Here is an 11,821-nt window from a genome sequence, read left to right on the forward strand (position 1 = left end):
CCATTTATGTTAGTACTTTTCAAAGGTCTGGACGAATTGTGTAGTGAAGCCATCAGGTCTTGGGCTATTCTTTGTGGGAAACTCTTTCAGCTTCAACTTTATTGCTCACTCTAGATACAATTAAATGGTTTACATTCACTTGATTCAACATCAGTGGGTCAAATGCATCTAGAAATTGTTAAATTTCTTCTAGATTTCAGAATTAATTAGTCTATATGTTTTCAAAGTATTCCCTAATGGTTGTCCATACCCCAATAGGATTTGTAGTGTTATCTACCTTTTGTATCTAATTTTATTAATTTGGGCTTTTTACCTACTTCTTATGGCCAGTTTAAGCATTTGTGAATCTTTTATCTTTTCAAAGCACCAATCTTTTCTTTCATTGATTCTTTATATTATTTTAGTCTACATTGCTTTCATTTCTGCCTTAATTATATTCTTTACTACATCCTGCTTATGTGTTGAGTTTCTCACTTGAAGTTTTTGAATTCAGCATGATTACTGGCTCCTATGGAAAATGGGAAACATGCATATGTTGAGGCATCTGCACAATAGAATTTTTATGGAAACCTGCATGGATCAGACAAGAAAGCTTCAGTAGCAGTACGGGACCCTGCTCCAAATAGCTCCCCTTCCCTATCTTTCATTGTGGTGACAGTGACACCCTCAATAACCTTGGTCAACCACTGACTGGACAGGTCCTTTTGTGTTCAAGTCACATTGCACCTCTTGTGCATTCCCCTGATGCAGTCCTCTTGCATCAACACAAATGACTTTCATGCAAATAGTGTCTTTAGGTTGAGCCTGAATTGGACAGAGAATTTCATCCCAGAGGATGTAGCATTTATGGTTTTGAGTGAAGTCCTAACACATTTTCCAACTCTTGTTTTGTACCTGGAAGCAGGGCCACAGATGCAGAGCTCTAGGACAGGAAGAGTTCCACATTCCTCCAGGGGAGTTGAGGAGACTGAGTTTAAAAATTGAAGAATTGGAGGGGTCATTCCAGTCAATAAAAACATGTATGTGTATTAATCATGAAATATGTGTATACCTGCCTGAAATTACAGGCGTAATATCCACCAAGAATGAAAGCTCTGTAGACACTTTTATCATGTTTCCCTTGGTGTTTATTGTCCTTCACTTCCAGCTTCCCCTCCCCCTCAGTGCCTTTGGTGATTCTGATTGCTTGTCCAAAATGAGGCCCAGCATGCACAAGGATGGAGATGCACTGATTGCTGAATTTTCTCCCTTTACAGCTATTGTAGATAGCTCAACCTGTGATCCTACTGAGCAGGAATATTAAACAAGGTAGGTGACTTTTTATTTTCTCTTTGATCATCAGAATGGAAAACTCTTATGAATCTTTTGATGCATATGTTAATGTTCTCTGTATCCCCTGTCCTGACATTCCTTCCCCTGTTTCCCCCCAAGCATCACATATTTCTATTTGTCTTTCTGTGGAAAATTTATTCCTTCAAACGGGGTGAGATTAGTGTCATTTCCTTACTTTTAGCATACACTTTTCAAGGATGAAAGCCCTCCTTTTTTCAGCATTCTCTGTTTCCTCCAGCCTGGACTGGCAATGTGTAGGATCATGCAATGTTCCTAAGAAACACAACCTAAGCCATTGACACAATTTCTACAGTAAGAGGCTACAGGAAAATATCATTCATCCTAGGTAAAGGGTCTTGGAAGGCCTTTAATCACAGAAATAACCTGCAATATCCTTAAAGAGTTGCCCTGTATTTGTGATAACCTGTATGGAAATATTTCTTATGTTAGACATCCAGTTACTGCTTTAAATAAGTTCTATAGCAATAGTTCATGTTAACTTATCCTCTACACTGTCTGGTTCAAGTATAAATACATACTAGAACAGTGATTATTCTGTCTCTATCCTTCTTTAACTCATTTCTCATTCAAAAATAAATATAACACGTGTCTCTATCTACATAAATATCTTCATCACAATAAATATATCTACTTAATATATTCTTTGGTCCTAGCATAATTGTGTTTGGTATAATCTGAGCAAAACATAGTGAATGTGGGAAAGATGGTTTGTTTATGATATAGAAAAGAGAGACAAACCAATATTGGACATTTTTGGATGCCATAATTGCAATATTATATGGATAATATTCAGATTTATGGTAATAAAGGTTGACACACCAGCATCACTTCTATCTCAAAATTGTCTTATTCCTTTTTGTACATGTAGATTAATTTCACAGCATACTTGTATGACTAAAATTTTGTTTTGAAATACATTTGGACATTAGTATATTTGGTAGTGTACTACCCAGTTAATTTAAGTCAATATTCTTCATGCACATGTGGTTTATGGTAAGTTCAGTGTGTTCTTACCAAACACTGTAGAGCAATGTCAGTATGTTAGTCTTATAGCTTAGCAAATACTCCTTTCAACCACCCACAGTTTAAAGAAGAGATTAAAGAGATTACAAACAGTCATGATTGAAAATATGACTAGGCTAAATAGCTCATGGTTATAATACGAGATACTCAGGAGGGAAGTTCAGACAATTATGTATGAAAGCAGACCAAGCAAAAAGTTACTGAGACCCCCCCCATCTCAACCAGTAAGAATGCCTCTTACTCTTTTCTAAAATTAAAACTTGGTGTCATGAAAATGCCACATAAATAAGGAAAATAAAGAGCCCATTGTTTATGAAGCCAGAAAGAGATGGGAAGTATACATTTGGAGCTACTTGTTTTATGGTATGCTTTAACTGCTGTCTAGGAGAACAAATGGTGACAATTTGTCATAGACAGATGAGAGTCTGTAGATGAGGGGGTTCTGTATAAAAATAAATATTGAACTTCTGTAGTAATATGTCTTACCAGTCATGGATCAGTGTGTGATGTATCCAGATGATAGTATGCCAATAGAGAAGAAAGCCACTGCCTCCAAAAAGCCGTGACATTTCTGGCCCATGAAGACTCCTATTGATGGATTTAGCCTGCATTGCCCTGTTTTTCTCTACTGTCACAGCTGTTTTATCTGGGGACTTTGCAAAATAGCAAGACACTCCAATTGTCAAGGTCAATAACCAGGCTTTCTGCTACATCCTGCTGTCTCTCTCACCTTCTGCATTCTCAGTTACTGGTTCTTTATTGCCCATCTTAACACAGCAACCTGCATCTTGCAGCAGACCACATTTGGAATTGTGTTTTTGGTGGCTATTTCCACTGTTTTGACAAAAACTTTTAGTATGGTTCTGACCTTCAACATCACTCCTCCGGGAAGAAGGAAGAGGTGATTTCTGGTATCAAAAGAACCTATCTTCATCATCCCCATCTGCACCATGATCCAACTGTCTGTGGAATCTAACTGGGAACATCTCCTCCTCTCCTCCCTTTTTTAAACACAGATATGCACTGTGAACATGGCTACATCATCATCATTTATTACAAAGGTTCAGCTGTGGCCTTCCACTGTGTCCTGGAATTCTTGGTTTCTGTGGCCCTGGCAAGCTTCACTGTGGCTTTCCTGTCCAGGAACCTGCCTGACACATTCAACAAAGCCAAGTTCCTGAAGTTCAGCCTGATGGTTTCTGCGGTGTCTGAGTCACCTTCCTCCCTGTCTACCACAGCACCAGGATGAGGTCATGGTGGCCTTGGACCTCTGCTCCATCTTGGCCTCCAGTGAAGGACTTCTCAGCTGCATCTTAGCTCCCAAATGCCATGGTATTTTGTTAAGGCCAGATAGGAATTTTCTGCATGGGTTCTGGGATAAAACCAATTCTAGGTGCAATAAGACTTCTGAAAACTTAACTTTCGTGTGTCTTCAAAAACAGAAGGTCTGATGATTAAGCTACACCTCTCTAGAAGTCAGATACTCAATTAAACATGTAATTTACTTCAGTATTTGAAAACCTACTTTTTCTAGCAGAGTTAGGATTTCCACAATCTGCACCATTCACATCTTCTTGATTGATTTTTCTCTGAATTTTTTTTCTCCAATGAATCTGAAATCATTCCTGAAAACCTTGCTGACTTTTTCTGGTCATTTTCACCTTCATGTTCCCTTCCCATTTGTCATTTACCATAAGTTATTATATTTTCATGTACTAAATTTGTAAATATGGATCACACTGTTTTCAATGCATCCATTATATTTTTTTCATTATTTTTATATTGAAATCATGTCATGTACTTAACATTAAAAATAGTATGGTTTTAAAACTAGTAGAATATTTATATTCTAATTTTGTCTTTTGTACTATTCCTGAGACATGTTTTGCAGATTTCCTCTTTCTTCTGGATCTTAGAATTGTAGGACCAGTTTAACATATAGTAAAACAAATCTTCAGGCATTTTGTCTGTCAATGGATTGATTTCATAGATAAATTCTAGCAGAGAGCAAAGAGATAACCAAAAAATAAGCTTCCCATCTGTGCCCAGAAATGTATTTTTCTCTATCCTTCCTCATCAACCTCTATTCATTATCTACATTATATATATACATACTCATACTATATGTATCTATCTCCTAATTTGTCATGTTATATGCAAATATATGTATGTAAAATATACAATAAATATTTGTCACATCTAACTTAAGTAGCTTATATAGATTGATACAGAAAACAAAAATTGCAGCTTTTGTCAGGTTATTATTTGTTGTTAAATCTATGGGGAGATAAAATATGGCAGTGAAGTGAATTTGATCAAAATACATTATATGCATGTATGAAGGTGTACAATGAAACACTTTTGTATAATTAATATATGCTACTTTAAAAAAGAAAGTCAGCATTTCTTATATCAAAGTTTAACTAATTTTTGATTTCCATATTTGTGATATTGGTACTTTTAGGAAATTACAGGCATATAATCTTCTAATGACAAATTTATCCCACAGTTTGCATTCTTTATTCATCTTATTTGTTTTTCTATTTATGTGGCTAATATGATGCTTGATTATGTAGGTGGACATGGACCTCCTCTATTTCTTCTGTATTCAGTGGAAAAGCTGCCAAAGATTTTACTGTGAATTAAGTTGTGTATCTCATATTTGGGGAATATTATTTCCCAAATTAAAGCTTTTTCTTGCATTAAGAATAGGTCAGAGTATTACAAAGATGAAAATCAAATTGTTTCTTGCTTTCCCTTTAAGTGAGGTTTTTCATTACTTTTATACATTTCATTAATGATGTTGAATTCTTATTATTGAGTAAAACCTTAATTACTCAGTGTGTGTAGGAGTTTTTATGAAATCATTTATTTTTATCAAAAATATTTCTTCCAAATTATAAAAGTATATTCCTTTGTGCTCATGCTCGTTTTCTCTTTTGTTCACCAAATTTTAAGAAAGATAATGAATTTTATGCCAGTCTACAGCTTAAGAGATATGTGTTAAACAACTGTCACTTCATTTAAGTATACAAATACTTTATGAGTAGAGTCCACATTTGCAGATAAAGAAACAAAATTACAGACAACTTAACTAATTTGTCCAAGGATATACATTTGTTGGGAAAGCAAAGACACTGTATCTTGTTAATGTGACTCCAGTAACAGCAAAATTTTATTTCTATCCATACTAGGTTGTATTTTAATCTTATTCATGCCCTATTCCTTTCTAATCTCCTTCATCTCCACTTTTTAAAATGAATGTTTCAATATGCTATTTTCATATACACATATGATGCATTTAAATCATAGTCACCCCATTGACTTGTTTTCCTTCACCCCATCCCACAGGTAAACTCTCCCTCTCACATTCATGTCTTACTTCTTTTTAGATCTGGATTATGCATGTGAAAGACATGATTTTTGTCTTTCTGACCTTGACTTATCTCATTCTAAATCAGGATCTACCATTCCATCAATTTTCCTGAAAATGGCATAATTTCATTCTTCTTTATGACTGAATAATCATTAATTGTGTATATATACCACATTATGTTCATCCATTCATCAATTAATGAGCATACAGGCTGATTCTAAAGTTGGATGTTGTGAATACTGCCATAATTAATAAGCGTGTTCAGGTATCTCATCATATGATTTCCTAAATACTTTTAGATTTGTGTCCAAGATTGGTAGGGCAGGATCATATCAAGTTCTATTTCTAGTTTTGATGTTTTTGCAGAACCTCTCTACTGATTTCCATAGTAACTGCACTAAATTCTTTCTCAACAGCACTGTGTAAAGTTTCTATTTTTTTGCATACTCACCAGAATCTGTTGTTTTTTGTTTCCTTGATGACAGCCATTCTAAAATCAGTGAGGAAGAATTTCAATGTAATTTTTATTTTCATTCCCTATAAGAGGTAGACACTAGAGGCACAGAAAGTATGCCAACAAAATAATACCAGAAAATTTTTCAAATCTTGGGACAGTGATGAGAATTCTGATTCAGCAGATTTTTAGAACTAAACAGATAAGAACAGCAAAGAACCTCTCCATGTGTGTTATAATTAAAACATGAAAATTCATGAAATAAGGGCAGAATATCAAGATTCCAGAGAGAAATTCCAAATTACATACAAATACAAAACAGCAGATTGCTCATAAGAAACACTAACATAGAAGCACATGGGATGGTATGTTTTCTGCCTTAAAGTAAAATAACTGCCACCATAGAGAACTGTTTCCAACTGATATCCACATAATTGAAGGAGAAACAAACATGTTCATGATAAAATTAAAGGAATTCATTACCATTAAAGCAGAATCTTTGAAGATAAAGGAATCCTAAACACAGATGAGGAATTAAAACACAATCATGAGAATATGGGAAAGAATTCTCATGCAAAAAAGTAGATAAACAAATGAGTATAAGAAATGAATTAAACAGAAAAAAAATAATGAAGTAGGGATTAGTACAGATCTTTAAATAATATCTCTGAATGATTGGAGAACTGATGGACTAGATTAATAAACAAGATGCAATCATTTGTTGCTTACAGAAAAGAAATGCACCTCCATCAAAAAGACAAAGACTTAAAGTGAAAACATGACAAAGGGTATTCCCAAAACATGGAACCCCGAAACAAGCATATGTAGGTCAACTCATATCTGACAAAGCAGAAATAAAACTGAAATTAGTTGGCAGAGAAAAAGAAGTGCAAGAAATTACCCTTATCAAAGGGAAACAAGCAATCAATAGGTTAAAACAGTTGTAAATATATATGCTCTGAATATTGGCACATCCAATTTCATAAAACAAACACTACTGGATATAAAATGATGGACTCCCTAAGAAAACTTAGCAACTTATTTTAACTATACTTCTCTCACCACAGATAGGTTGCTTGGGAAAAAAATCAAGAAAGAAACTGCAGAATCAAATGGACTTAATGGACACCTATAGAATATTCCAGTCATGAGCTGTGTAATATACATTTTCCCTGCAATAAATAGAACTTATTCCAAAATCTGTCATATTTTAAAGCACAATTCAAGTCTTCAAAATGGAAGAAAAATTAAATAACATCTTTCTTTATTAGATCCAGAGGAATAAATTTGCAAAGAGAAACTACTTAAAAAGTATAAACTCATGCATATTTAACAATTTGCTTTTGAATGACAAAAAAGAGTATTGTTGGAAGTATCACAATACCTGACTTCAAACTATTCAAAGAAGCGATTGTCACAAAACCGTCATGGTACTGGCAAAAAAACACATTTAGACCAATGCAACACAATAGTAGATCCAGAAATATCTCCAGCAAGCTGCATCCATCTGATTCCAGGCAAAAACCGCTAAAAACATACATCAGGAAAAAAAGATCACCTGTTTAACAAATGGTGCTGCAAAAACTTGGTATCGACATGTAGAAGACTGAAGCTAAATCCCTATTGCTCACCCCATACATACACAAATTGGTTCAAGGACAGTAATATAAAATCTAAAACTTTGAAGCTAGTAGAGGGAAACACAGGACAAACCTTCAAGGTGCAGACATCAGAAATGACTTTCTGAAGAGAGCACCAAAGCTCAGGAAATAAGAACAAGAATTGACAAATGAGATTGAATAAAGTTAAAAACCGTCTGCACAGCAAAAAAAAAAAAAAAGCAATCCAAACTGAAAAAAAAACAACCCATAGAGTGGGAGAAAATCTTTGCCAGGTATTAAACCAATGGGAGATTAATATCAAGAGTGTATAAAGAACTCAAAAAAGTAAACAGGAGCAAACAATCCAATCAGTAAATGAAAAAATGAACAGAACTGACAGTTTTCAAAGGCAGAAACACCAAGGGTGAGAAATACATGAGATAAAGTTCTACATCCTTAGCAATGCAGATCAAAACTACACTGAAAGTCCACCTTACCAGTCATAATGGCTATAATCAGGAACACAAATAACATCAAATCCAGGCAGGAACATGAAGGAAAAGAAATGCTCATTTATTCCTGGTGGGATGTATATTGGCTCAGTCACTATGGAAATACATTTGGGGGTTCCTCAAAATATTAAAAAGCACAGATAACCCAGCCACATGACTTCTAGATATATAGCTTAAAGAAAGTCAGCTTACTACAGATATACCTGCATAACATGTTCATCCTAGCACTAATCACACTATTCAAAATATGGAATCAGCCTTGATGTCCACACAGAGATGAATGGATAAAGAAAATATGGCATATATACAAAGAGGAGTCTTAGTAGTAAAGAATAACAAACGATGTCATTGGTAGGTAAATAGATGGAATTTTGATCCCCAGGTTAACTGAAATAAGACATTCCCAGAAAAGGAAGTACCACAGGTTTTCTCTCATATGTGGAATCTAGGGGGAAGAAAGCACACAAAAGTAAAATGGATAAAAGGAGGGCTCCTAGGGATGTGGAAAGGGAAGTGAAGAGCTGATAGCAGAAGAGGACATAAGAAAGAGTAAGGCAGTGAGTATGATCAAAGTACATCATACATATGTGTGGAAGTATCATAATGAAACCCTCAAGTTGTAAAATTAATACATCCCAATAAAAAGGAAATAAATGTATCAGAAAATCATGTTTGAAATCAGTGCATTTGTTGTGACCAGTCAAAACAATCCTCAATAAATTTCTGAGTGAATGAAAATTTTCACCAGCATGCATTAGATCACTCACACCAAACTTAAACAAATGAATTAATTTAAATGTCCAAAAAACCCACTATTCAATAAACCTTACTCACTGGCTGAGGAAGGCATCAACACACATTAGAGAAATAAACTCATTTGCATTCAATAGTGCTGTTCTTGGTGATTTTATCCCTCTGTGTGTGCACACACACAAAGAAAAATTTTCTTTTGTTAGCAGGTTATATTTACACAAGGGGTACATTGTTACATTTACATAAAAGCTTACAATGTAACTTAGTCACATTTTTTTAAAATTTCTCTTTCACAACTTATATCAGTCCTGAGTTTGACGCAACTCTCCTAATGCACTGTGATGCCTTCTCTCCATTGGTTTTGCTTTTGTTTGAGAGTGCTAGGGATCAAACCTAAGGCTTTACACACATTAGGTAAGAGCTCTACAACTGAGCTACATCCTCAGCCCTACTATCCTTTGCTCCCTAAAGCACATTCACTTCTATCTGTACTTGAAAGCCTGTATCCCACAGAGCTCTACTCCCAGGGGCTGGGGAGCAGAGAATTCTTCCTGGAGAGAAGGCATAACTCTTGCTCCATATGGTGAGGCCTCAGAGAGGAAACCAGAGAAAACTCTGAGGACAGAGAAAGGTAGAATCTGAATTTGAAATGGCAAATGTTTGCTGGGCAAAACAGAATGTGGAGTTTGATTCAGGCAAGAGGGAAAGAGTAGGCAGAATAAAACAGAATAGGATGCCCCTATTCCTCCTTACCTCTCCCTAACCCCTACGCTAGGCTGACCTGATTCATTTAGCAAATCAGAAACCCAGGCTGGACAGTTACCTTCTGCTTAATATTGTCAGGAGACATGGCAAGATATCCACAGAAGGATCCCTGAATCTCTGCTGTCAGTTCTGGGCAGTAGATACTCACATGAACTTGAGACTGTATGTGTGTTGTCCATGGAGGTGGTTCTGGAATCAAGGAGCTGAGTCAGGGGCCCATACTCTGTGTTCAAAGTTGCAATTTTGGGGCTAATCCTGAATAGATGAGGGCCCTGAGACAAAAGGGGACCCAACCGTCACTCTGCATTGTGAAGTCTTCAGAACACAGGGTCCAGTAGGGTGATGTCATAGACCACTGGCCCTCACCTTTCTCTGTAGGCCCTCTAAAACCTGCCTGACCTGGCCTCTTCTTGCTGCAGCTTTCCACTCCAGTGAAAAGTGGTCAGCCTTGCCAAGCAGCCTCAACAAGCCTCCTGAAGCCATGGATGTAAATTGTCCCCAGTTCCAGGAGCCCCAGCCTTCCCCAAAGGCCCCCAGTCTTGACCTTATTCCCAGCTCAATCTTGGTGAAAAATTCTGCAGCATAGCTGTAGGACTCAGCAATCTCTGGAAACTCTGGCTAGATGACACCTAGATTCTTGCATCCCCTGTGAAAAGAGTCAAGGCAGGACACAGAGATGTAGTGAGGTAGATAATGTAGTTTATTTTAGGTGAGGTATGGCACCATAAAGTATTGTTCCTGCCAGGTGGGGTGGAAAACAACAGTGTGAGAGCTGGCACTGGTGCAGCCCATCCATAATGGCATTGTAGTGGACTGGGTAGCAGCCGACTCATCTGGTGCCAAATGCAGGAGCATGACCTCCAAGTGGCAGCCCACACCACCTGCTGCTCTTCTCTGGTCTGCCCTTCAGCACAACACCGAGTGCAAGAAGCTGCTGAAAGTGGCCCTCTAGTCAATGTGCTCACCAGCCATGTATGTGGTGCCTAGTTTGGTGGTGTCACTCTATTCTTCAGAGGCATGTCAGTGAGCTCACGGTGGACAATGGCCATGGGGTCAGCAACATGGTGCCTGTTTAAGAGGGCTACAACCTGCCTCAGGCCATGAAGTTCTTAGACCTGGCTGGGAACGATCTGACCACCTTTCTGGCAGAGTTGCTGCTGAGCTCTGGTTTCTCACTGTGACAGCAGGACCTGGTCACTATGGAGAATATCAAGCATCCTTACTGCTACATAGCTTTGAGTTTCCATAAGCAGGTGTAGCTGCATCAGGACTGCTGGAAATTCCTGAAGCTGCCTGAGAGGAGGGCTGTCATGCTGGGCAATGTACTGTTCCACCGTCCAGAGTTATTTTCCATTCCCTGGAGATCCCAGGGCTGTAGCCTGTGGACCTCTGCACCATGCCTGAACAGAGCCTTTGCAAGATACTCCAGGAACACCAGCCTCTAAGTTGCCCAGAACATGCTGCTGTGTGGAGGTTCCTTGCTCTTAACCCAATTCATTAACTTCATGGTGGAGCTTCTGCATGCTCTCCCCACAGAGACCCATGTGGTGATGGCTGCCCAATCCACCAGAAATGTCTCAATGTGGAACAGGGGCTTCATCTGGCCTCCCTGGACACTTTCAGTCCTTCTGGGTCCTGTGGGTCCAGTATGAGGAACAGGATCCTACATCATATATGGCAATTGCTAATGACCCAGGGATCAGGTAGGAAGACAATTGGGGAGGAAAGCCTTCCTATATACTCAGCTCTGTCTTATTGTCCTCTGACCCACTCTATCTACAAAGACTCACCCAGATGCTTCTTAGGTTCTGAACCCAACCAGATACCTACCCCACTGAGATTTCCCCCAAAACATCCCTGGCTAGAATCTGTCCAATAATATATCCCATGACCCATTCTCTGAACCCCTAATTCTAAATCAACCTCTCCCATAACCAACCTATAACACAAAACTCTTTTCTAATCCTATCAATCAGGAATCTTT

At 37.6% G+C, this 11,821-nt stretch overlaps 1 pseudogene; it reads left to right on the forward strand.

Annotated features, from left to right (window-relative positions):
• Positions 1-3,629: 3,629 nt before the first annotated feature.
• On the forward strand, positions 3,630-11,489 carry LOC141416125 (actin-like protein 9; annotated as a pseudogene).
• The last annotated feature ends 332 nt before the right edge of the window (positions 11,490-11,821 follow it).

The sequence above is a fragment of the Castor canadensis genome, chromosome 14, assembly GCF_047511655.1.
Source record: "Castor canadensis chromosome 14, mCasCan1.hap1v2, whole genome shotgun sequence".
In the NCBI taxonomy this organism is placed as follows: domain Eukaryota; kingdom Metazoa; phylum Chordata; class Mammalia; order Rodentia; family Castoridae; genus Castor; species Castor canadensis.